The sequence below is a fragment of the Haemaphysalis longicornis genome, unplaced genomic scaffold (assembly GCF_048455015.1).
Source record: "Haemaphysalis longicornis isolate Haplotype H1 unplaced genomic scaffold, Haemaphysalis longicornis Haplotype H1 scaffold_2, whole genome shotgun sequence".
NCBI lineage: Eukaryota > Metazoa > Arthropoda > Arachnida > Ixodida > Ixodidae > Haemaphysalis > Haemaphysalis longicornis.
Window position 1 is genome coordinate 115113556 of NW_027526295.1, and position 25811 is coordinate 115139366.

Below are 25811 nucleotides of genomic sequence, written 5' to 3' on the forward strand. Positions count from 1 at the left end.
AGGTTGAAGTCGGAAGCAGACGCTTCGTTGGTGGGTACAGGTTGCATCCGGCGAAGGACCTGCGATGGTCAACGGTAAACCGGTTTGTCAGCAGAAAGCAGCCGTTTAAAACACTGCCCTTCCGATAGGCTTGTGCAACGGAAAGTGACATCCTCAAGCGTGTCACAAACCTTTACGGTGCGCGGGTTGGCGAGTATGTCATCCACGTCAACCGCGACCTGAATCGGGTGTGATTGATGGAGCTGGTTGAACCGGGCGCTGCGTGGAGTGATGAGACTCACATGAAAACTCGTCTCGGCATGAGGAACCAGACGCCTAATAAACTCTCTGTAGCTCACGCTATGGCATCGATAGAGTACTGGAGATTTATCTCTTTGTTAGCACCGACTGGCTGCTACGTGCCGTGCACACGGTCTACGGGGATGACATTGAGACAAGGAGTAAAGAAAGACAGCTGTGATGTAGGCAACGGCTTCTCCTTGCCCTTTCTTATTATCTACAAACTGATTTGTCGGCTACAATATCAGCTACTTACGGTTTGTTATAGGCGCCAATTAAGATGCTTCGGTGTTTCGGATTTTGTTATAATGACGTTGCCCAAGATGCCTTCTTTGTGGGGCGCCCGTGGCTTCACTCGTGGTAATCATAGCTGTGTGCATCTCATCAGGGCGCCGGCGCTTAGTAAATCGATGTATACGAATAAAGGCCGTGGTGAGCATGGCTTCTTTCACAATATAAATCACGCCTCTAACCACCATAATATAAAAAATGGTGCTCCGTATCGGGTGGCAGAGGGAGAGAGAAAATTCTTTAATGAGACCGAAGAGGTCAGCCCTGCATAATTCTGGGCTTGCTAGTTCAGATGGTTGGGGAAACATGTGATAAGGGTGATATGCTTACATGACTAATACAAATAAGAAAAAGAAAAAAAAACGAAAGAAACTCCGCCAGACAGACACATGAACACACATAAAAAAAAAGTCACAGACAGTCACAGGCTGGAGTCGAGTCCAGAGTCTCTGAGGAAACGCGCAAGAGCTTTAAAACCCCGCACCGCCCTGTCTTCGCTGTTCCAGGGGCCGAAAAAGTCCTCTATGCTGACAGTTCTCGCCCGTAATAAACTTCGCGCTGTCGTTCGCGCCGAGTTAAAACGTGGACAAACGCAGAACAGGTGTTCCGTGTCTTCTCGTACACCGCAAAGCGTACACAGAGGTGATGCCATCAAACCGATTTTGTTAAGAAAGTTTTTGTATGGGCTACTTTGAGGCGCAGGGGATGTATAGCACACTCTGTTTGCCTCGATAAACCGTGAGGTATACGAAACGAACACTGCGGGTCGATAGCGTAAAGAGGGGCGTACTGCAGGTCCGGGTTCCGCCAGTGCTGCAATTGCATGCGCCATCCAAGAGTTGTGGCTATTCCGTTGATGTCCTCTTTAGATAAAGGGAGTTGTACTGGTGAGCTCGTGGAATGGCCCTCGCGTGCGAGCCGATCCGATATCACATTGCCGGTGATGCCGCAGTGTCCTGGCAGCCACTGCAAAGAAATAGTGTGCCCGTTGCGGAGTACCTCAGTGTGTATGACGTTGATTTCTTGTATTCATTGGCCTTGATTACTTCCACGCTTGAGAAGCGTTTCTAGCGCAGAGCGGGAGTCCAGGAAAATTACCAAAGGTTTTGGAGGGCAGTCCCTGATAATCTGCAGCGCAGCTCTTACTGCCGCCAGCTCGGTTTTTGTAGCCGATGTCTTGTGGCTGAGCTTTTGGCTCACACAGACCCCCCCAAGATGGCACCCATACACCTATGGCGGAAGATTCAGAAGTCACGGACCCATCAGCATATACGTGGGTATACCCGCCATATCAGCGAGATATATATGCTGAAGTGTGTAGTAGGTCAAGGCTGGTGGAGGCATCGTTGACGTTTTCCCGATTCCAGGCGCTGTTGTTGTTATTGACCACGTAGAAAATTGCCAAGGTGGTAACTCGGGTCTAATAGGAACGTTGATAGTAAACCGGCAGGAATTCCTGCACATGACTTCTGGAGCTATCTGCCAAAGGATGGGCAAATGAACCGCTAACATGGTGGAGGCAGACACGGATATTTTCTTGTCTTAATAGTACCCTGGCTGAGAGGCATCTCGCTTCACAAAGTGTCCCGGACGTTGAAGTGCACTTAGGGAGTCCCAGGCAAATACGCAGAGCTTGCGCCTGTAGTGCCTCTAGCTGATTGACGTTGCTCTTGGACAGTGAACCGAGGGTAGGCAGGCTGTAGCGTAGTAGACCAATAAAGAGTGCCCTGTAGAGTCGTAGCAGTGAAGCAACCGAGCAACCCCATGCAGTGCCTGCAAGCATCCATAGGATGTGCACGAAAGACTGTAGTTTGTCTTTGAGGCATCGAATATGATAAGTCCAGTCCATGACATTGACCTGTCAAATACAATGCCTAAGAATCGATGACAGCGTTTATATGGTATGGTGCAGCTACAGTCAGGGCATAACGAGACATGTCGCGCCTTGTAAATGCCATCGCAGCGCATTTTTCAGGAGAAAGAACCAGTCCACAATTTTTCAGGTATCGCGCCAATCGTCGGATCGCCAGTTGCAGCTTCGCTCGTATGCTTCGGCGGTTTCTCCCTGAGCACCAGACACATATATCATTAGCATACAATGATACATTCACGCCAGAGGGTAATACTTTTGGGAGACCAACAAGACAGATGTTAAATAGAGTAGGGCTAAGGACACCGCCTTGCGGAACACCTTGTCTTATAGTGTGAGGGGTGGTATCTCCGCTACTAGTGGTCATATATACAGTCCTGTCTTGAAGGTAGTCCCTTAGCCACGTAAACATCTGCCCCCTGATACCTGCAGCCGTCATTTCTCGGCAAATAGCATCATGGGCGACACTGTCAAAGGCAGCTTTGATGTCCAGAAAGACAGCTACGACAATGTTCTTTAACGCCATCTGCTGGGTTATGTCCCGTGATAACCTAAGAATATTATCCATGCTACTCCTTCCACGCATAAAACCCGACATTTGTGGTGGATATAGCCCTGTTTTCAAGGTCCCAGACCAGGCGCTCCAAAACCATCTTCTCCATAACCTTGCCAACGCAGCTCAAAAGTGTTATTGGTCGGTAGGAGTTCATGTGCGTTGGTGACTTGCCCGGTTTGAGAACTGGTCTCACAAGCCCGATCTTCCAGCTGGCAACGAGGCGCCCTGTGCTCCAGGAAAAATTGTAAATGGAGAGTAACTGCTGAAGGGCCTTCTCACCAAGATGGGCTAACATGGAATAGGTAATCTTGTCAGAGCCTGGTGCTGACGATCGGTTCACAGACGCTAAGGCATTAAGGAGCTCCCGCATGGTGAAAAGACAGTCCAAATTCACAGCATTTGACGTAGAGAGTCCGGATGTCGCGAAAAAAGACACTACAGTGGAGGTGGAAGGGAAAGTGATCTTCTTGCAGTACGCTTCCGCCACTTCAATCTCACTGAGTCCGCCACGTAGAGCCACTGATGGAAATGGGCGCATCTGACACGGCTTCTGACTACGCGCCAGATGTGCGAGAGAGGCTTGCGTGGGTCCAGCCGCGAGCAGAACAGCCTCCATTGCTCCTTGCCAAGCTTGTCGATGTGTTTTCTCACGTTTCTTTTGTGCGCGCCGGGCAGCACGGATATCATCTGGCGATAGCGTCCTTCGCGCACGGCGTTCGGCTCGGCGCCGGATGGCTCGAAGCCGTTCGTATTCAGCGTCCGCCACAGAGCGTGACTTCAATTGTTGAACTCGAACTGTGCTTGCGGCAGCGGTTTTTGTTACATTCTCGACGAGCTCGTCGTGAGTTGTGATTCTGTCGCTGGAAGCCTCTAAATGAGCCCTGTAGCCATTCCAGTCTACCCTAGCAACTTTGCATTGGAATGATCCCCCGCGTAGACCCTTGATAAGGATGTAGGTTGGCACATGGTCACTTCCAAGTGTTTCAATGTCGGCGTGCCAGGTTGCAGAGTTCATCAACGAGAAAGAAACCATTGTGACATCCAACGCACTAGCCATCGAGCCACGAATGAATATCGGGGTTCCTGTGTTTACCACCACTAGCCCGGCCTGACTGGCCATGTCCAGCAGGCGACGACCCCTAACGGTGAGTTTGTCACTTCCCCAAGCGGGGTGATGAGCATTAAAGTCGCCTGTTAGCACATGTGGTGGCTGGATAGCCGTGAGCAGGGAACTAAGCCGTTTGGCGTCAAACATGGTACGGGGTGGTACATATGCTGCGATTACAGTGAACGTAATATTTTTATGTTGCACCGTAGCTGCGACATACTCACTCGACGTGTCCTTGGGCACAGTGTGCGATATGAAGGTGAAGTCATTCCGAATCGCAAGTAGAACCCTGCTTTGGTCTGCGCCTGTGGCATACTGGAAAATCGAGTATCCAGAAAGGCGAATTTGGAACGCAGCCGGGACTCTGAAATAGCTATAATTGGGAAACGGTGCTTTTGCATGAGTTGCCGGAGGTCTGATAGGTGGCTGCGGAGACCACGCGAGTTCCATTGAAAGACAGTAGCCTTGTTACGAATTTCATTTAGTACAGGTACTGGAGATGTAGACATTGTTGTTACCGCCATGGTGAGAATATCGGCGAGACTAAATCAATGAGAGTATGTATGGCGTGAGCCACTGGGGAGGAAGGAGGAGTGAGGAAGTTGCGAAGGGTGCCCAGTATCATTACCACCAAATGGAAGACGTTTGTCGAGCTAGGGTATGTGCTTTGCTTGCGCGACTGTTTGGATCGCCTGCGAGGTGCAGCTTTCGGCGGTTCCGTACCGGGGCCCTGCGTAGGCATAGTCGCCACTTGCTCTGCACGTGCTTGACTAGGCTGAGGTGGTGATAGTGGAGGGAAATTTTGAACATCTAGCTTTGGAGGCGTGGTGTTCACTCTAGTCTGCTGAGTTGCATTTCTAGCAGAAGCTGACCCATCCTTGCGGAGAAAATGACGCGGCTTCTGCAATGCGGCTTTTGCCGCCATGTAGTTCATGTTTTCTGAGGCTTTCAGCTTGTAGATGGCCTTCTCTTTTCGCCGCACAGAGCAATGAGAATCTGTCGATTCATGCGTCCGTCCACAATTAAGCGCAACGGAGGTTTTCAGTGACGCAGGCAGAACGCTCATGATCCCCACCGCAACGAGGACGTCGCTGCTAAAGCTTACACACACTAGCCACATGACCGTAACGCTAACACTTGGTGCACTGGCGTGGAGTCTCGTGGTACTCGTATGCTCGGTACCGGGTATAGCCCAAGATTTCATGTTCCGGAGTGGTCTCTGTGCAGAACAAAATCCGCACATTCTCGGATTTTTCTCCTAAGCGCCTAGCTGACGTAACGGGAACCCTTTGCCGTAGTGCTTCAAGGATTTCAGAATTTGAGAGGTCTACAGGAACGTCCCTGATCACCCCAACTCCACAGTTCTTGGGGCGGGGCTCATAAGCCCTGACAGCAATGCCACCAACAGCGGAGACTTTCGAGAAGCGCTCCGTAGCGGCATCATTTCGTGTGTCCAAAGCCAGGAGGTTGAGGCGGTGATTTGGTCTAACTTGAAGAACACTGTCAGGAAGAACTTTCTCAAAGGCGTCTTTGAGTGTTAGCGGGTTAAAACGGGTGATGACGTTCTTTGCGTGCACGGGCTTAATAATGACTGTTAGGTTGCGCTTAGGGGCGCTTACATGAGGTTGTCTGTCAAAAGCGAGGTGCGAGCGCTTTGTGCTACGACGGCGCTTTGAAGGAAGTACGAGTTCGAAACCATCGTTTTGGTCACACATATTGAGCTCCTCATGATTGTAGATGACTGTAGAAGACATACTTGTTATGTCAGAGAGCATGTCCTCACCGTCTGGCGTAGCTTCACATTGGCGGAGCTGGTCGTGCAAGAGGTGGCGTTAGACGTTGAAGCTAGTAGCCCAGAAGCTTGCGTCGTTGCGGATGAAGGTCCCACTGGGTCTCCAGAAGTTGGCAGCAAGTCGGTGGGCACGGCCACTGCGGTGGTGGCAAACACAAGAACATACATATAGACCGCAGGTGTCACGATGAGGGTCCATTCTGGCTTCTAAGCTCCACTACAGCACCATAGATCACCAATGGGCAACTACGCAGGAGAGACTGGGCGCGTATACGCAACCACGCCATGTGCTCAAAACGGGGTGCCACATTCATTTGCTCGCTCGCTATCAGGGGCTAGTAAAACTGTCCTCATCGGCAGTGGGTGAGTCCCAGAAAACCACGACGCAAGGTACTAGAGCTCCTCCAGCCTGATAAAGCTGGAGGGACTACGGGAGTTGTAAGTGCAATGGGGTCAGAAATGTTGTTTGCGATGCAGCGACGCTGAGACGGAAAACAAATGTGCCCTTCAGGCCAGAATGAACACAAAAAGACACCAAGAATACACGAACGAAGAGAAGAATCAAAGGAAGAAAGGAAGAAGTCATGAATAACAAAGTAAGATTTAGAGAGGGCACGACGAGTAAGGCTATGTTTAGACTACCGACGCAAAAGCCACATCGTGAACTACGGACGCAAAAAGACGGCGTGTCACGCAGTTCGGTTGGCTGACACGTGAAATGACGTCATTCTTTTAGAGTTATTACTATAGTTGCGGCAAAGGTATGAACCCGGCCTAAAAAGGACGTAAGAAACTCCGGTACGAGTAGCCGATTGGCGGCCACGGTAAGGGTCACGTGTGGACAGAGCTTTCGAGCAGATAAGAGGCAGCCTAGAAAAGAGCGCGAGGCATTGACGCTCGAGGCGTGTACGAGAAACCGTCCATGGGTGGTTGCCGGGTGTATGCACTAACACGGTTGAATAACGCGTGGAGCCCTCTGGCGTTAACGGTAGAAGGGGACGCATACGCGCTCGCGCAAGCCATTCGACGGTCGACCGAGCATATTCGTCGCGTATCCGCGTATATAAAAACTGCCGAAGCCAGCGAGAACCCGTTGCGTAGCAAGGGCGCGCCCGCGCATATTTCCCTGGCCCCGATTTGATCCGTCGAAGAAGAAGGAACGCTCCGAGGTTTCTGGTGGGACCTGACCCTGGCGCCCTTTATGGCCGCCAATGAGGCAGTGCTCTCTACGTTAGCAGTCCTATATGGTTGAACACTACGTTGCCGGCAAAAGCTCATGACCTCTGCTTTTTGCGAGCGGTTAAGACATTAGGCTTGATTTCCAGACGCACCAATTGGCAAGGCTGATTCAGTCCGGGAGAAGCTCCGCTGCGTTTCCTTCTGCATACATGGTTCGAAAAAAATGCAAAGTAGGTTTTTCAGCGTTCCGTGTCACTGTAGTTGGGGAAGTCATCGCTCTAGCGAACATTACACAGGACGAAGCATCGTTTCCTGTAGCATCAACCGAGTTGAAGACTTGCGCGTAATCCGTCCTTTCTTTTGCATTGTCCGGTGTAATGTTCGCTATCACCATCAATTTCTTAGTTAGTAAACAACTTGCGCAACTACGTCTGCTCTTCTGCTGTTGAAAAAGAATGGAGGATAAACGGTGCGAGACTGCTGTTACATCATGCAGGTTTTCCCGCTATGTTTAACTGAGTAGCGACGAAAAAATTGCTCGCCATCGCGCCCTGCGAAAGTGGATGTCCAGCAAAGTTGTTGTAAACCACTACAAATGGTGATGAAGGAGGGTATGAAATGTTTCTCGTCGTCTCCGCGGACTTGTCGTTTGCGCTCGGCTAGTGTCACTAGATCAGGGTAGAGAGTATTGGTACTGTTTTGTTATATTGTTCCGTGCCGCTGACATGATCATTGTGTGAGTTCGCAATACGTGACATTTGTTTACACTGGGACGGGTCATGGGTGCCGTCATTGGTTATACGTTTTAGTCAGACAACTCTCGTAGGCTTAGCTTGTCCACTCTGCCCCGCGGCTGCGCGCGACTGACGTAGTTCCGAATGCGAATCAAAGATAACGCGTGTAACAGCATTTCAGCCGCAGCAGTGTGTCCAAAGATGCGGCAAATGCTGGGTCCTGCCAAGCCTTACGCATGCGCTCGGCGTCTTGGGCAAGAACTGCTATATTTAGTGACACTAGCCCTGCCTACCTTTGAAAGATAATCTGCAAACATAATATTTACCAGGAACACATGGTGGGGGGTGCCATTGTTCACAGGCACCTTATCATCCATAATGCGGTTTCGATGCTTGTTTTGTGGTTTCCTTAATTAACCGAATTCTGAGCTCTGTGCTGTGTGCCTTATTAGCGTGACACATGCGCTCGGCGTCTTAGGCCTTTGGTGCCTTGGCGTTTTTGATTGATTGGAGAGTTTAACGCTCAGACGCAACGAAGGCGATCAGGCGCACCGTAGTGGAGGGCTCCGGATGAATTTTGACCACCTGGGGATCTTTAACGTGTGCCGAAATCTCGTACACACGGGTGTTCGCCTTGGAGTTTCTGCCCACGCAGATCGTTTTTGCCCACGGCGATAAAACCGTTGGGGGGTAAAGGTATGCAGCTTTCCTTTAAAAAAACACCACTCCACCGGAACAAAATAGACTGTTTTGTTAGCATTGGTGTTGCAAAAAAAAAAACTTAATTTTTTTTAAGTTCTGGGTATTGCATACCAAACGTCCCAGCCGTAAAATCGACCATCACGGATTTGCTCAGTAAAAATTATGCGTCATCCTCGCATGGCCCACCACGCTCCCTGAAAGTGTTTTTGTCAAAAAAAAAATTGGTTCTTTTTCTAGCGGTCCTTTTATCTCCATGGTTTCAAGCAAACTTACGTCTGTGAAAACATTCATGAAAAAGTAAATTCTCTTACAATGGCCACCATTTTTTGTGAACATCATGTCGAGGCCGTGGGCTGCTGTATGCCGAATTTTTAAAATATTTTTCCTTTTCTTTGCGGTGATTACGCCATTCAGAAAATACACGATGTCGAGCATTTTGAGACATTTTTAGCAAACACAAGCACATTCTCTCAGCCAATGAAGCATTTGTACCTGTACGTTTTCTCGCACACTTCACCTTTTTTCAGTGTAAATATAGTTTTTACAAATTTTCCACAATGCTGAGATACAGGTACAAATGCTTCATTGGCTGAGAGAATGTGCTTGTGTTTGCTAAAAATGTCTCAAAATGCTCGACATCGTGTATTTTCTGAATGGCGTAATCACCGCAAAGAAAAGGAAAAATATTTTAAAAATTCGGCATACAGCAGCCCACGGCTTCGACATGATGTTCACAAAAAATGGCGGCCATTGTAAGAGAATTTACTTTTTCATGAATTTTTTCACAGACGTAACTTTGCTTGAAACCCTGGAGATAAAAGGGCTGCTAGAAACAGAACAAAATTTTTTTGGACAAAAACACTTTCAGGGAGCGTGGTGGGCCATGCGAGGATGACGCGTAATTTTTACTGAGCAAATCTGTGATGGTCGATTTTACGGCTGGGACGTTTGGCATGGAATGACCCTTCTACTTACCTGGTCGCTTAAAGGTGGCATGAATCAGGTAAAGTTTCCGTAGTCCATATAAGGACGGACGAGGGATCAAAAAGTTCGCTTATCTCAATTATCGCAAGGTACGATAAGTCTTTCGGGAAGATACCGCTTCGTCTTCACCTCTTTTGATAGCCCCTTTGTATCACTGTTCGTGCGCAAAACTGTATACAAAAAAACATTTCTGCAGAAATTTAGAGAATCATGTACTAATCCGTAGCATTCTTACGCCGCTTGTCTTGAGTGAGTTTTTACAGGCACATTTTTTGGTTTTTCCAAACCCTGTCCGACCGGTTATCTCCATTTATGCTATTATAACGATTATAAGTGGAACATTCGCGTAATCTGCATTATGGTGGAAATGAAGGGCGTTATACGGTTTGCAATTTTCCGTAATTTCTTAATATTGTTGTTACTTTTTAATTTCTGAAAATTTCGTTCGACCAATTATCTACACTTACGCTATTATAACGATTACCGGTGGAACTTTCGCGAAATCTGCATTATTGTGGAAATACAGCGCGTTACACGTTTCGCGCTTTTCCGTTTTTTATTGCATTTTTTATTTTTTTACTTCTTCAGAATTTCGTGTGACTAGTTATGTCCATTTACGCCATTATAGCGATTACAGGTGGAAGTTCCGCGATATCCGTATTTTTGTGGAATTTTAGGGCGTTACACTGTCTTAGCTGTAGGGGAACTCGGCAAAGAATGCTACGCATTAAAACACATGCAATGCGCTCGAACACGCCATGTTCATGATGTTACAGTCCTGAGACAAAGCTTGAAGAACCAGTTTCTTTTAAAACTACAAACGAATAGCAATACTCCCAGCGCTTTAATTGTGACAGCAATCATGGGTTTAGGTCCTTGTATGCTTACCTGGATCATTGCGAGGCGTCTTTAGCTGTCAACGCAAATGCTCATATCATGACGAAACGAGTGAAGCAGCTGGGTCGCACTGCAATGCCGTATGGCTGGTTCCACTAAGCGTGTTGTGTAGCACAAACCACCGTGCCACACTACGGAATCGTATGCGAGAAACAGTGCCATTACAGTGGAAGAGCTGTGTATGACAAAGGTTACATAGCGCCAGATGAAAGATGTCTAAGAAGCCATAATCAATCATTCAACTCCTAAAACAGCACTAATCTTTGTTCATACAAAGCTTTCCCGCTCAAAATCCCGTGTTTTGTTTTTATTGATCAAACACACTTAATTCAATTCAACCCGAAACCGGAGCACTTACCTTAATCGCGATGGCTGGCTATCAAATAACACTTAAAAGCACGTTAGGCTACATTTAATTACCGCACTCTGATTTAATAGTCATTGAAATTTGGGGGTGCCATAGACGTCAAAGTGAATTAATTTAGTTGCAACGGCGTTGCGGGTTTGAGGTTAAGAGAGACGGAGAGAACGGGTATTTTATGCGATAAGGTGTAGCGGGCGAAAGGTAGCATCGTTATAGGCCGCTTCTGGTGGTCCTCGGTTTGAAAGTCGCCTGCCGGCTCCTCTGCTCCTCCACCTGGCGCGTTTTCCTCCCCTAAAAGACAATCGCTAGGACTGAGCTTCGCCAGAAATACAAATAAAGCTTCTCTTTCTCTCTTTCTCTCTCTCTCTCTCTCGCTCTCTCTCCTCCAGCGAGGCCATTGTGGTGAACCACTGTCTAGTGTCATTATCACCAGACTATCTACGCCCACTGCAGGGCAAAGGCCTCTCCCATGGATCTTCAATTACACCGGTCCTGTGCTAACTGCGACCAATTTATCCCCGCAAATTTCTTGATCTGATCTGCCCATTTAACTTTCTTCCGCCCCCTGCCATGCTTGCCTTCTCTAGGGATCCACTCTGTCACCCTTAACGACCAACGGTTATCTTGCCTTCGCATTACATGCCCTGCCCACGCCCATTTCGTCTTCTGAATTTCTTCTAATATGTCCTTAACACGCGTTTGTTCACTGATACACACCGCTCTCTTCTTGTGCCTTAATGCTACACCTATCATCTTCCGTTCCATTGCCCGCTGAGTCGTGCTCAATTTAAGTTGAACCCTCTTAGTGAGCCTAAAAGTTTCTGCCCCGCAGGTGAGTACCGGTAAGATGCAGCTGTCATACACTTGCTTCTACAGGGAGAGTCTTAGGCTGCCATTCATTATCTGAGAATGTCTGCCGTATACACTCCACCCCATTCTTATCCTTCTAATTATCTCTCTCTCATGGTTGGGATCCGGGGTCACAACTTGTCTTAAGTAGATATATTCGCTCACCACGTCCACTGCCTCGCCACCTATAGATCAAACCGCTGTGCTCTCCCGGGGTTATTGAGCGTTACTTTAGTTTTTTGCAAATTAATTTTCAGGCCCATGATTCTACTCTGCTTTTCCAGTGTGCTGCTGTCTAGTGTGCTTCTCCCTAACCGGTTTTGTGTCAGGGACAAGTACCGCAAATCACGGTGTCGGTCCTTCCGTCCTGCACGAGACACGCACGTTCACCGGGAAAGGGGAAAATAGCGTGAATGGGGTTGTCGACCCGTTCGGAAAAGGTGAAGTTCAGAGGGCGTGAGCTGCCTGTTCGTGTGTCCAAGAACTACCTGCTCCTGCGAGGTCCGTCTTGGGTGAGCGTATGATTTGCTGAACACGCACATCACACGCTCATACCTTTTACTGGCCCAAAGAAAGCCCCATTGTCATCGATGCAGGGGGGAAGCTATCTGTCCTTCTATGCTTATTGTCCTTCTAATAGTTCCGCTTTAATGATATGTACCTACATTACGTACCCTTTCACGCTTCATTATTATTAATAGGTAGTCCCGTGATTCGTTACAAAAAACTCATCAGTTACCTTGAAGATATATGACTTTTTTTAAGATACAGGTCATAACTCCTGCAATCGTACCGGTCCTCGTGAACTGTCGCAAAACAATGGCGGCATCTGAGACTTTTGCGGCTTAGGTGGCCGGAGTCATTGTCCTAAACCGCACTCCTGGCTTTTGCAGCGATTCAAAATACCCTGTAACTTGTCTTCATCATGCCCATCTTTTCCAGGCTGTAAATGTGTGTTCCTGCTTTTCAAACACCAGATTTTCTGCCACTTTTACACTTTTTGGTTTTGGATATAATGTTACTCGCTTTATTTTGCAATTGTATGATTTTTGTGCATTTATGATATTGTAATGTCAGGTTTGTTGTGTTGATTCTTTTCTTCTTACAATATTGTAGGTTGTGTCGGCTTTCAACTCATTCTCCCCTTATGTAATGCCCACTTGGGCCCTTAGGTAAATAGATAAATGAAAATAAAAAAAATTATGGACCTGTACAACAACCTCATGTAGTGAAATTTTAAACAAATGCATTTATTACAAAATCCTGTTTTGACATCCCATCTCATATGACCATTTCCGTAACGCTACTTGCCTTAGTTTGCCTTGCGCCATAAAACCATGAATCATCATCATCATTAACTGAGAGCAAATTGTCGACCTTGCTGACTGAATTTTACGTGTGGAAGGTTAGTATTCTGGATTGGGTGACTGATGGTGGGGGCCAGGATAGGTGTCTCTCGACGGGGGCGGAGCCAGGGGGGCGCTTCATTGCCGGAACACTTCTCCGTAATTTTCTGAACGCCGCATCCCCCGCCTTTCGGCCTTTTTTTCGCCCATGCTATTTACAAACCGCATCGATATATTAACACGTAAAAACGGGAATAAAAGTGATACAGATGAAACGTGACTAACAATGTTTGGGCAAAGGCTTCCTTTGTTTTAATTTTTTTACGGACGGCGTATAACAACCCCTTAGAAATATTTTTCGCAACGCCATTGTCCCCTCTGAACTTCATTAACTTGTTCGTTTCCCGGAGTACCTGTGTGCCGTAAGTGGCTCTTTGAGGAGGGAGAAAGGAGTAATCTGGCGGGATATATGTCAGTGCTCTGTCGGAAAGGGTGCATGCTTCTTTTGCGTGTGTATGAATGTTGGAGACTTCAGTGGCGCTGGATGGATTGTCATGTGCGGCGGCAATTAAAAGATTGTGCGTCCTGCAATGTGCGGCATGAGTGGAAATCAGTTGCTTCGAAGTCAGCACTGTTAGCTGAATTTCATCAGAAGTCAAAGCTATCGCTTGTATTGGCTGACTTTCAGTTGCGTCAGCGAATGCATTCGAGAGAGGCAGAGAGAGGGTAGGGGGATTCTTAATGCGACTGGAAGGGTCAACCCTGCAGAAGGTCGGGCTTGCTATTTCAGGTGGTATTTCATGTAACACACGGATGAACCCCGACATGAATAATAAAAGGTCTGCCCAAACATGTACACTGAAAGACGAAAAAAAAACTCTAGTAGCTAGACAGAAGAGTAACATGACAAGGAAAAGTTCGCACCATGCGTCACGTATTTACTTTGTAGTAAATAACATAGTATCGCTTTCTGCAGGATACTGTATCCTTTTAACAGTATATTGCCAATGAAGAATGAAAGGCGAAAGCATTGAAAAAATTTTAAATTCAAAATTTTGGCCGTTTAGCGCGACAAAGCTACAGAGGGGTCTGAGGTGCTCCGTACTGGGGGGGCTACGGATTAATTTAGACCACCTCAAGATCTTCAACGTACGCCGAAATCTCGGCACTTGGACGCTTTCAATTTTCACCACCGATTTTCAATTCTCGAAACCGCTCCTGATCTACCCTTTTATGCGGTCCCTAGAGCTGAATTCATGTTGCGCGCGTCGGTTTTTATCGTCCTGCCTTCTGAAAATCCTTTCCTACATTTCCTTCACTGCTCGATACACTCATGTACAGCTTCAGATTCGAATTGTTTGGGCACACGACAAGGCGCCATTGTTTGGACGATGTGTCGCCAGGTGTCTCGCTTCCTGCAGATGGGGTTGCCCTTTTCTCGGTTTCGAATTCCCAAGCGTTCGCGCAAAACAACAAAGCTATGAGCAATAGATGTTCATTTGGTGACGAAACAAGCGTGGATCCCTAGAGAAGGGAAGCTCTGCAGGGGGCGGCAGAAAGTTAGATGGGCAGATAAAATCAAGAAGATTGCGGGGATAAAATGGTCACAGTTAGCACAGGACCGGGGTAACTGCAGATTAATGGGAGAGGCGTTTGCCTTGCAGTTGGCGCAGATAGGCTGGTGATGATGATGATTGATGAACTATAATCACAATGGTTAAGACTGCGAAGATGCCGCTCTAAATGTCACGCTGGCGAAATGAACTGCACTTCTCCGAATTTTTCGAAATTTTAAGCTTGAAATGGGTTATTGAAAGAATGAAAGCTGGGAAGTACACTATAAGAAGTGAAAAATAAGATCAATATTTGGAGGAGGAAAGAAAAAACTGCGTCGGCCGGGAATCGAACCCGGGTCAACTGCTTGGAAGGCAGCTATGCTAACCACTATACCACCGACGCCGACGACGAACGAGTGCAGCGCAGCGCAGTGTAGCCAGTATTTTTAACGCCAAGTCCTCATTTCGGTGGAGGCCGAGGCACGCAGAGGAGTAACTAGGCCACTGGACTCAGCTCGAACCAGTGGCGCCCAATGCAAACCATTATTTACTAGCCCTGACGTTTGGAGAGCGTTTTATTTAATACGTAGCATAAATAAGGTCATCAAAGAAATAAGTTATTTAAGAAATAATAGTTAAAACACTAAAGAAATAAAGAATTAAAGAAAGAACAGTTCATAAAAGTTCTTTATGTGCTTCCTTTTCATGCTGCAACTGCCGGCATTGCACTGCCACTTTTTGGTTCGCTTACTATCGTAAAAAAACAACCCAACGAGCGTGCCTAACCAAATGAACGTGGGCGCTGCCTGTTGATTAAGTATTTCTTGCCTCAAATGTTCCTATAGTTTTCTTTGCGCTAAACCACGGGAAGATGTATGAAAACCGCCAGCGGTTCACGAGTTTCGAACGATATATATAAGAAGCTTGGCTTTCGAAGCTTTTTAGTTACGCCGCGACGACAGCGGCTGCGGAGGAACGCCGGCTCTACTTGGGTCCAGCGATCCAGCTACGACGACAAGGCACGACCCTAAAGTGCCCTGCACTTAAAATATCGTCAGCATACACCTGTCCCACCTCCCGTAAAAGCACTGCAAACGAGAAAAAACAACAAGCGCGTTAACTTTCTCGCTTCCCTCTGGAGTGGAATTAAACTTCCGGGCCATCGTCCCTCGACACAGTGCTCCCCATCGCACCTGTCAATTTTGTAGCAGTTGAGGACATCTCGAGCCTGTCTTCTCTTCAAAGTGCCAACATATACTGCGGTGAAATCATCGACCAGCTTACAGTAGGTTTCCTCGGCAGCTCCAAGACATCAAGTTTTTGGATGGCATCTTGTACTATTCCACTGACCTCTCATCTGGCCACCGATGGGTTCCCGTAGCACCGCGCTCCATCCGCGCGCAGACACTGCGAGCTCTTCACGACGATGCCACTGCGGGACACCCAGGATTCAGCAAAACTTATGATCGCGTCCGCGGTGTTTTCTTTTGACCTGGCCTGTCCACCTGCGTTTCCCGTTACATCGCTTCCTGTCCATCTTGTCAGCAGCGCAAGAGATCCACATCTCCGCCTGCTGGACTGTTGCAGCCGCTCCCTTGTCCGTCTGTGTCTTTCCAAACGTTTGGTATAAGATCTCTACAGGCTTCTTCCTTGCACGGCTGCAGGATGTCGGTAGATTGTGACAGCAGTTGACCCCCTAACCCGTTATTTTGACCACCTAATTTTGACCACCGTTAGTTGACCACCTAATTCGCTCTGGCTGTGCAGCACAGGTCGCAGACTTCTTCCTGCGCGCTGTACTCTTCTTGCGCCATGGGGCCCCTCATGTTCTTGTGAGTGATCGTGGAAGATTTTTTCTGTCCAGTATTGTTGATGAAGCTTTCCGTGCTTCGAACACAGTCAACAAAGACACTTCCTCCCACCACACGCAAACGACCGGCTTCACTGAAAGATGTCACCGGACTCTCTCGAATATGATTTCTATGTACATTCGGCTTGATCACACTAACTGGGACACAATTCCTCTCTTTGTTACGTTTGCCTATAATACTGCAGTTCAAAGGACTACCGGCAATTCTCCATATTTCCTCGTATTCGGCCGTGCCTCCTCGCTCATGCTGGACAACACACTTTTATTGGCTCCCGTGTTGACCCCAAGCCCACTCTCAGAAGAGTTCGTCTCTCGTGTCAACTACATACGTCGAGTTGCTCGTCTGCAGACATGAAAATGCAGCCAGCGCGGTGGCAAGGACAGCTACGACGCCACCCACCGTACCGTTCGGTTCTGCCCCACTGACGAGGTCCTCTTTTAGCCCAGGACTATGTAAAAAGTTTCTTTCCCGTTTCGCAGGCCCGTATACTGTTAACTACCACCTGTTAACTATCGTGTCACTCCTAGCCATGCTCCTTTGGACAGTCGTTACCGCAGCACAGAAATCGTGCACGTTTCACGCCTTAAGCCTTTTGTGAGCCGCCTTCATGAACAAGAGTATGTCGAGTCAGCACGGCCTAGGCATCGACGACACTTGCAGGGACTGCTCAATAGAATAAGGGCAATCTCCCGCATTCCCTCCTCACGGCAACATAACCATTCTCATTGACATTACTAACATTACCCCATCATCCTCTTCGCTACATCATCATCATCGCTCTGGGTTCGGTGTTTGGAACTTGTTAGATCGCCGAGAAAAGTGCTAGTTCACCCATTGTTCAAGAGCGTAATAATATATATATATAGTATATATATATAGATATATATATATGTGTGTGTGTGTGTGTGTGTGTGTGTGTGTGTGTGTGTGTGTGTGTGTGTGTGTGTGTGTGTGTGTGTGTGTGTGTGTGTGTGTGTGTGTGTGTGTGTGTGTGTGTGTGTGTGTGTGTGTGTGTGTGTGTGTGTGTGTGTGTGTGTGTGTGTGTGTGATGCTCTATTACTTCGTTCATTTCCCCGGCGTACCAGTGTGCTATTATGGTTTTTTTAAATGGCAACAATGACCATTCTGGTGGGATATGGCTGTTTCAAAAAAGTTCCATGCTTTCTTCACCTGTGCGCGAATGTTGCTAGCTTTATTGCGGCTGAATGGATGGACAGATGCAGGGTGAGTGCTAGAATTTGCTTCCTGAATGAGTGGCATGTGTGGAAATCGGTTGCTTCGAAGGCAACACTGGGTGCTCAGTTGCGTATCAAGTCAAAGCCATCGCTCGTATTAGATCAATCCGTTTTAGTTGCATAAGCGAATACGTACGAAAGGGGGGAGAGGAGAGATCCGGGCCCTTTTAATCGGACTGAAGAGGTCAGCCGTCCACAATGTTGGCCTTTCAATGGCAGATGGTAGATAGAATTAACACGCTGGTTTAATCTGATATGAATGATGAAAATACCGCACACACACGTACACTAACACACGAAAAAGAATACGTTATATGTAACTGGAGACACAAGTAACGCCATGACACCACAAGGAAAAGTGCGGACATATCTAGTTCGTAGGCTAAATCACACCGTGTTTCTTTCACAGCCTACTTCCAAAAACGAATGATAGGCGAAGGCCTACGAAATTCAAAATTCAAAACTGCGAGCGGTTAACGCGCCAAGCTTACACTTTTCTATGAGACGAGCCGTTGTGGAAGCCTGTGGATTTATTTCGACCACCTCAAGATCTTTAAAGGGCGCCTAAATCCCTGCCAATCGGCGTTTCTGTTTTTCGTGTCCATCGAAATTGTCGAAGCCTCTTTTTTTCTGCCCCTCCGAAGAGCCCCTGAACTGAATTCATATTGTGCGCGTAGATTTCTACCGTCCTATATTCCGAACAATGTTTTCTTTGTTTCCTTCACCGCTGGAGACCCTTACGTGCAGCTTGAGATTCCGATTGTTTCGCCACATAAAAGGGCGCCATTGTTTGTGGGATCTGTTGTCGGTTGTTGCGCTTGTTGCAGAAGGGGTTGCCCGTTCCTTGGGTTCGAATCACGAGGCGCTCGGTAAAATAAAAAGAGAGAGAGAAAGAGAAAGAGAGAGAGAGAGAGAGAGAAAGAGAGAGAGAGAGAGAGAGAGAGAGAGAGAGAGAGAGAGAGAGAGAGAGAGAGAGAGAGAGAGAGAGAAAGGGAGGGAGGGAGGGAGAAATTTCATTTCTGGCCAGGCTGTCATAGCAGTGTCTTTTCGGTGACGAAGGATGTTCATTTGCCGATGAAATGATCGTTTACAAGCACATGACTATCACCATTATAGTTTTGTCTAAAATTATCCCGCTCTAACTGACACTTGAACGGAAATTGAACCGTATTTGTGCGCGATGTTACCGAAATTCGAACCTCAAAATTGCGAATTGTAAGGATAGCAAGCGCCGCAATCTATCTCGTAAGTCCATCATATGAGGTGAACAAAGGGCTGACCAAGAAAAAAAAGTGCGTCGGCCGGGTATCGAACCCGGGTCAACTGCTTGGAAGGCAGCTATGCTAACCACTATACCACCGACGCGGTCGTCCCGCGGCCTCCGTATAGCGTAGTGTAGCGAATATTTTTAGCGCCGAGTCCTGTTTTCTACGGTGGCCGATAGACGGAGAGGAGTAAGTAGGTCACTGGACTCACGCACAAACCGGCGGCGCCAAAATCAAACCATTGTTCACTAGCATTCACTGTAGGAGTGCGAGGTCATTTCCTCTCCATTTGATACATTCATAGCATGATATAGGCGATTAAGGAATGTGTTTCCTTAATTATCTCGGGGAAAATTATCTCGGACAGACCATTTGCAGGACCTAAAACCTTTTTGGCAGACATCAGCGCAGCCGAGACAATGCGTGGCCACATCAGCTATTAAAGGTGCCATGCAGACAAAATACAAGTTTATTTTATTCGAAAGATTTGGTGCTTTCTCACGCAAAGACTGCTAGACATGGGCGTCCACAACACGGTGGAGGAGCTCATCGAAGCCCACCTTTCGAATCAGAGAATCCGGCTCAGTCACACGGAGCACGGACGAGCCGTCCTACGCAAGATAGGTTGGCAGATCGAGCCAGTACCCATCAAGGCAGCCCTTCCGGAAGACTGGAAGATGAGCATTCTGACCAAACCCCTTCCCCGGAACATGACGCCAGGCAAGGACGACGAGAGGCGCACCGCGCGGGCAAAAGCAATGGCCCGGAAGCTGGAAGAGAACCCCAGGGTCCTCTACGCGGACGCCTCGCTCCGAAAACACAGCGACCGTGCAGCGGTGGTCGTTACGTCCAGAGACCGGCTGATCGTCAGCGCGTCCCTGAAGACAACAGACCCCGCAGTTGCCGAGGAAGTGGCCGTGGCCCTGGCACTCGCACAGCCATGCGTGCACACCGTGGTCACCGACTCAATGACAGCGTACGGAAGCTTCCGCAGGGGGGTAATCTCTTCCGCGGCCCAAGCCATTCTGTCCAAGTGCAATCCACCGGGAAGAGCCATAGAGCTCGTGTGGGTCCCGGCTCACTCGCGGGTAGCAGGCAACACCATCGCCGACTACCATGCCCGAGAAATGTCAATCCGGGCCGAGAACGAGCCGGAACAGCTACCGAACCCGGTTACCAGCTTTCGGGACATTACCCGGATGTACCAAGAGGAGAGGTGCAGACTGCCGGAACCGCACCCCAAACTGACTAGGCAGCAACAGACGATCCTGCGTCGAGCGCAGGCGGGATCGCTTGCGCATCCCGTACTGATGAACCTCATGTACCCTGCGGAACACGATACGCTCTGTCCGTTTTGCAAAAGAGAGAGGGGCACCCTGCCACACATCTTGACAGAGTGTACAGAACTCAAGACCCCCCCTCCTTCCCTTCCCCACAACACCCCCAATCCCCAACCCCTTGAGCGATGGGAGACCTTGTTGACCAGCCCCGCCCTGCCGACTCAGCTCGCACTGACAGACAGGGGCCAGGAGCTGCTGGGAACATATGGGTCCCGTAACTAGGGAACCACCCCGTCTGGTGCCAGCACGCACCACCGATTTCTTGGGCTCAGTAAAAGTTGATTCCTCCTCCTCCTACTGCCATCAGCGTTTGTCCGGCGGCAAACAGTGCTTTATTTATGAGAAATGAACAAGTTAAGCCAAAATGTCAATTCTCCCGCTGCATCGAGTGTTTCGTGACGTCGGCAATGACGTATCCAGGGCGGATACCAAAAATACGTTATTATGTTGACCAAGGACCAACGGAAAAAACGGCTATTGCTAGCCTGGTTACCATATCCCATCGTAGTGGCGTTGTAATACAGTTAATCCTGGATGTAACGAACCTCTGTGGAACAAATTCCTGGATTTAACAAAGTTTTGCGATTCCCCATTGCCACTGCCATTGACGCCCATGTGCTTGCCACACCTATGTAACGAAACCTTGCGACGGCTAACGTTGATGTAAAGAAGTCGGGAAGGAGGTCACTCATTCGTTTTTGCATTTTTACTGATAAATCGAGAGGAGAAACGGACTAATTTATCGAATACTAGCACTAACGTAAAGAGCCAGCAGCTACGAAAATGTCTAGAATTGCCTGAAAACAAAATTTGTCATCATGATAATGATGAACGGAGGGGCTAGCACCATACCGTGGCTAACGTAGTAACCCCTTCTGGTTTTGCTTGCGTAGGCTGACACCACTCCGGGTAGCAAGGGTAACTCCACTTAACGTTTTTTTGTTTTTGTTTTAGCCACTACTGCAAACTACCGTGCGTTTCCACGCGTTAGTGTGGTTTCAGTTGGATATTTAAGTTTTGAGGTGCTACGTCGTCCTCTCCGCGTGTAGTCGCCCACCTTCACTGCTATCTGTGGTGTCGGTTCGTCGGTGATGAGTTCTGCCGCCAGAAAACGAAAAGTTGGGTCTTTTCAAGAGAAGCCCACAATTTTAAATGGCGCCTCGGGCCGCTAGAAAGAAGAATGTCGCAGCCTGGTAGAATATCACAGCTATAGCACCGTATCAATAATTTTGAGTGTGGTATAGACCACCAAGTTCGCAAAAGGCGCCCGTCCAGCTCACGTTTGGTTCTTCAAACGTGTCAGAGGGCAAAACTGATACTCACGTTACGTTTATTATTACGGAATAAGTGACCTTGCTTCCTTATACGGCCGTGTAATGTCTGAGCTCGCGCGAAAGCAGCAGAGGCTCAACTCAAGCAGTGTTTCATTGAGAAATAAACCAATGAAGGGTCAGTTTACCTTCACTGATGTCTCAAATTTTGACTTCCTTTGTGCTTCACAGCCGTCAGCCCTATCTCGAAACCTGCATATAACGAAAACCTGCATGTAACGAAAAAATTGCGAACTTTTGTCAACTTCGTTACATCCAGGTTTAACTGTACCCCTCAAGGTAAGGCCGCAAATTAGAGGGGCCTTAGCTAAAAGACTATAGTCCACACACGTTTTTTTTTTATCTGACTTGTACCTGTCTTCTTGTTACGGTTGATAGTAATCGTGTCGTGAAACGTTGGGTATGACTCGACAGGCCGGGTCACGTAAGTGGCAGCGCCGCTTACGCCAGTTGGAAGGTGTCGTATCAGACAAGAACAACGCCCGTGACGCGTGGGCCGCGTCGACCGTATAGTGCGCGCCGTACGCACTGGTGCTTGTATGTTTACGTGTTCGTTCGTAACTTTCATTGTTCAACCCACCATATTTACTGCGATAAATATAATGTGCACTTAATTTAAGCGCAAATAGCTCGCTCTGAAAGCTAATAATCCCCGTTCAATTTGCGTCGGATTTTGACGGCCTCAGCTAAGCAACAAAATGCCCATAATGTGTCATAGGTTTAGTCCGGAAACGTCGCTAGTAGGTCGCATGGCTACTCGCTGTTTCCTTTGTTATACAGCTTATTTGAGCGAAGTTTGCGTTAAAGGCCAACTGCACTCAAATTTCACCTCGGCCAAATTTGTTTTTAATGCGTAGTAAGTACCCCCAAATAAGCTGAGACACAAGTGGTAGCCCCGTGAAACGCCTCGTTAATCAGTCAGAAGCGTTTAAAAAGGCTTCGCCGCAGACCACTCTGCACCTGCCGGCGGATCGCGTAAACAGCCATGACGCGCCTGTGACGTTCCAGCCGACGGTGGCTTTTTCCTCTGGCCAGCCACGCAGCGGGAGAACCGGTCGAGCTCTCCTGCCCCGTGCGCGCGTAGAGCTTGCGCGCAGACATTCTCCCGAACTGGTGACCGTCCGGCCGCTCGCTGGACGGCTGCAACGTCACTGCAATGGCCGCGCTCTCCTCGGTTTCGGTTTCAAAATCGCCGATTTTTGCTGGCCGCTTGCGGCGTCCACGTGCGTATTTCAGCTGTTGTATTTTGCATGTTGCTTTCTTTTTAAGCAGACTATACGGAAATAGGGTTTTCAAGAAGTCGAAATTTTGAGTGCAGTTGGCCTTTAAAGCTGTGCCAGTGTTATTCTAACGTGGCACTCTTTCGAATGAACCAAACTTGCGTTTGTCTTAACGACCACTTTACTTATTAATCAGCGATTTATTGTAATTAATAACGAAATATTAATATTATTATGCGGTGCAAAAGCAGATCAGACAATTTTTTAGATAATTACAACTGTAATGATAGCACATTAGATAATTAGTGAAAGCCAGTGGAAGAGAATGCGATTGGCAAATATAAAACTTTCGTGATTTGAACTTGCTTTCACATGAAATCTCAGTCGCTATTGCAAATGTTCTAGCACCAATGGTGACTCCAAATGCATTTTCTCGGTGCGCTTCGTGTGGTCCCGTTCGTGCTTATAGATCCTGGAGTACTCTGGTGCTGTGTCTGTCATATCGTGTGTGACCTACAAAAATTCGCTTGCGAATTCCACTCAGATCACTTGCCATTCCGCGTTTACTATCGAGACCAAACAATAACAATAGATAATTATAATCGTAATAACTGTACTCCCACCTTTCAAAGTTTCTACATACAGGTCAGGCCTGGCATGGCCAAACGGAACGACTTGCGGAACTATACCTGCCAGCGTCCGCTAACAAACATTGCAAATGCAACGATTGTCAAACATGTACCTCATTACGCAGCAAACATAGAAGACAAACATTACGCAACAAACAACAAACATTCAACCAAATCAGAAGGAAATAGTCGCATCCAGGGAGAGAATGTAAAATATGTTCAAGTTGGTTTAAGACTTTTAACGAAACTAAATACTTCGAGGCACAATCTTCACTCCAAAAATGTGTCACGAGAACTCTTTAGATCAATAAATTCCCAAAAAGTAGGGAAACCCGGCACGCGAGACCCGGAAAGCGAAACAAGCGAAAAGCCATAGTGTCATCGATGGGTGTACGTTTGTTAGGGTGATGGAGGGGGTGGGGGCATCTATCTATCATTCATATGCTTGTTGAATGTGAGATGTGCAACATCGATAGAACGTGTCACTTTAATGAAATATTCACACATTGCATACCCTTGCACCTTCCATTATATTTATCAGAACTTCCCATGTTTTCTTACATTAAGTTTGCAGCTAACTCGCAGATATGACTATCTTTGAACCGCATACCATAACGCCCATATTCTTAGCTGTCCTCTTGACATGTCGCAAACCAAAGGCGGCATCTGATGCTACTACACCTTCAATGTAAGCATTGTCGTAATAATAACCATATACACTAACCCGAATGCTAAAGTATTAAATTAGCGCTTTTTTTTTTGCAAATCCTGTTTTGACATCCTGTCCTATCAGACCATCGCCATGAAGATCGCTGCGTCTGTCGGTCTTGCGCACCTTGAATCATTATCCTTATTGCGTCAGGGCATTTTCTGGAACTTCTTAACCGAATTTTAGATTGGGAGGGTTAGGATTGTGGACTGGGTTACAGATGGTGACAGCCCCATACGTGTCGCCCATCAGGGATGTAGCCAGTGTGTAGGGGTAGTTTCGGCGTCAGAACCCCTCCAGAAATTTTCTCAGCGTCGCATCCCCATCCTTTCGACCTCTTTTTTTGGCCATGCTATTAACACGCCGGATCGATATATTGCCATTTTAAACAAAAGTCCAAAATGACAAAGACGAAACGAAAAACACTGGGATATTGTTTGGATGCAGGCTTGCTCTCTTTTTATTTTTAACTGGCGGCTTAAACACCCCCCGGAAATGTTTCTGGTTACGCCCGTATCCCCGGGGGAAGTATGTTGCTGTGTTCGTTCCCGGGGTTACACCGGTGCGCCCTAACTGGCTCTTTGAAGAGCGAGAAAGGAGTAATGGGGTGGGATGTGGGAGTGTTCTCTCGTGTATGCAGCGAGCCATTTCTGGCGTGGGTGACTTTAGTGGGGGGGTGTGGGGGCTGATGCGACTGCGAAGGTTTGTTTCCAGCAATGAATGGCACGTCTGGAAATCAGTTGCTTCGAAAGCATTATTGCGAGCTCAAATGCGTCATAAGCCGAAGCCGTCACAGATTACTTCGTTTCAGTTGCGGCAGCGAATGCATTTTAGAGAGAGAGAGAGAGAGAGAGAGAGAGAGAGAGAGAGAGAGAGAGAGAGAGAGAGAGAGAGAGAGAGAGAGTGGGAGCTCTAAATGGTACTGAAGAGGCCAGCCCTGTACAATGCTGCGCATCGTCCGTCTTCCTTCGTCGGTCTGTATGTCCATTTAGGGCAAGTTTCGCGATACACAATGCTGGGCTTTCCACTATACAAATGGCAGCTGGAATTCTCATGATGATTTAATGTAATAAGAGTAATGATAAGACCGCACAAACGTGCACAAAAAAAATGAAAGAAAAACGTTATATAACTGGGAAGAGAGATAAAGCGGTAACGAGAAATACCAACTGTGCTTCCGGTATCAGGTCGTAGGTAAATAATATAGTGTCGTTTTCTGCGTATATCAGCGTTGCTTCCATAGTGTGCGTCCGAAGACGAATGAAAGCGAAAGCATCTTAAAAAATCTAATTCCACTTTTTGGGCATTCAACACTCCGTACCTCTACTTCGCTATAAGGAGCACCGTTGTGCTGGGATACGAATTAATTTAGACGACAGAAGGATCTTTACCGTGCTCGCCGTCTCGGACCACAAGCGTCTTTGTTTTTCGCCTCAATGGACATTAGCAAAACCGCTTATTTTGCTTATTTTATGGATATATCGCGTGATTATTGAAATAAAAAATAAAACTCTTGCTTGCTGGACAGCTAGCGCCATCTAGTGAAAACTGGATAAACCAGAATGTGTTTTTGTTTCTTTTTATCTTAGTAAAAAAGTGATACATTTCTAAAACAAGCAAACTATGCCGTTAGGGACATTCCTATGAATTTACAAAACCTTCCGGAGCGGTACACGATGCTTCTTAAGCCCGTAGGCCATGAAT

General features: G+C 47.6%; 2 non-coding genes across 2 annotated transcripts; both read right to left on the minus strand.

Annotated features, from left to right (window-relative positions):
- Positions 1–14838: 14838 nt before the first annotated feature.
- Positions 14839–14910, minus strand: Trnag-ucc (transfer RNA glycine (anticodon UCC)). Its single transcript has one exon. It is a non-coding gene; the product is annotated as a tRNA-Gly (tRNA).
- A 3996-nt stretch (positions 14911–18906) lies between these two features.
- On the minus strand, positions 18907–18978 carry Trnag-ucc (transfer RNA glycine (anticodon UCC)). The gene has a single exon. It is a non-coding gene; the product is annotated as a tRNA-Gly (tRNA).
- Between the last annotated feature and the right edge of the window lie 6833 nt (positions 18979–25811).